We start from the raw sequence: 1,715 nt of genomic DNA on the forward strand, positions 1-1,715 counted from the left end.
ATGGGGGACTTTTGGGATAGCATTGGAAATGTAATTGAGGAAAATATGTAATAAAAATATTTTTAAAATAAATAATAACAAATTTTTAAATTTTTTAAAAAATTCCAGAAAAAAATATTATGATCATTAATGTCACTCCAACTCCCTGTTCAAATTATCAAAATGTAACTGACAGAACGGGATATGAGTGTCTGTGCACCTGCAGTGCACACAGAACTAGAGTATTAAAAGTAAAATTCTTTTGTTAAGATTCAGATTTTCCTTTTTTAATTTATTTTCCTTTTTTAATTTTAAATTTTTTTTTTTTGAGACAGGGCTTCTCTGTGTAACCCTGTCTGACCTGGAACTCACTCTGTAGACCAGGCTGGCCTCGAACTCAGAAATCCTCCTGCCTCTGCCTCCCAAGTGCTGGGATTAAAGGCGTGCGCCACCACTGCCCAGCTCTAACTTAATTTTAGTGAGTGTTTTGTTTGCATGTATGTGTGTGTACCACATGCATGCTTGGTGCTCACAGAGAGTGGAAGAGGGAGTCAGATCCCTAGAACTGAAGTACAGATAGGTGTGAGCTATCACGTGGGTGCTAGGAACTAACGCTCAGTCCTCTGTAAGAGCAGCCAGTGTGCTCCTAACTGCTCAGCCATCTTTCCAGTCTTAAAAAGTAAAATTATTAAACCATTTTAACTATAATAATCAAATTATTAATAAAACTGATAAAATGTTATAAGTTATTAAATACAAAAACAAATAACAGGAGCTGGCGATGCTTCTCTGCAGTAAGACACCTGCTGAGCACAGGCAACCCAGGCTGCCATCCCTAGTACCACAGAAAGTAGTAATACATCTGCCTAGTGTGTGCAGTCCTGGGTTGCATCCCCAGCACCAAAACAAAACCTCGGTAAAATTTACATTTTTATAATTAGAAAAGCATGCTCACTGACTAATATTTTAAAACCAAACAACCACAGAGAATAAAAATAGAAGCACAACAGTTCTCAGATCATTTTGGTCTCTTTAAAATAAATACAGATTATTCATAAGTCAAAGGAAAGAGGAATTCATTAAACCCACAATCATCAAACGTTCCTAAACTGCGGCTGGCGAGACTGCTCTGCTCAGTGGGTCCATGCGCTTCCACCAAGTATGACAGTCCCAGTCCAGTCTCCAGTCTCCAGAGTAGAAGGAAAGAACCAACTGCAACAAGTTATTCTCTGATACACACACACACACACACACACACACAAGTTTTAAAAACATACTGATGTTGACATATAATATAGAGAAAAATATTACTGTATTACTAACAGGAAAAAAACATTTACAGTACATTACTTATCTAAATTATATAGGAACAAATCCTCTTTAATATCTGGGAAATGTCTGCCTGAGTTGTACAGAGAATAGTCAGAAAATCTACAGTTACCTGGACGTCATGCCCATTCCTAATCTATTCCACTTCATCGCTTCAGTGGAATGTCAGAGAAAGTAGAGTATGACGTATTGTTTCCTGAGTGTCTGGGTCTGGAGAGGCGGCTCAGGGGTTAAGAACATGCACTGCTCTTTCAGAAGAGCTGAGTTCAGTTCTCAGCACCTCTGTTGGGAAACTCATAAACACCAGCATCAGATCTGACTTCTTCCTCAAACGTTGCACACACCCACACACGTGACATACACACTCACACACGTGACATACACACCCACACACGTGACATACACAC

At 38.8% G+C, this 1,715-nt stretch overlaps 1 protein-coding gene across 1 annotated transcript in view; it reads right to left on the reverse strand.

Annotated features, from left to right (window-relative positions):
* Positions 1-1,715, reverse strand: part of C19H11orf80 (chromosome 19 C11orf80 homolog) — a 74,135-nt gene that overhangs the window by 65,662 nt on the left and 6,758 nt on the right. The gene's annotated exons all lie outside the window — the stretch shown is intronic.

Source organism: Mus caroli, chromosome 19, assembly GCF_900094665.2.
Source record: "Mus caroli chromosome 19, CAROLI_EIJ_v1.1, whole genome shotgun sequence".
Classification (NCBI taxonomy): Eukaryota; Metazoa; Chordata; class Mammalia; order Rodentia; family Muridae; genus Mus; species Mus caroli.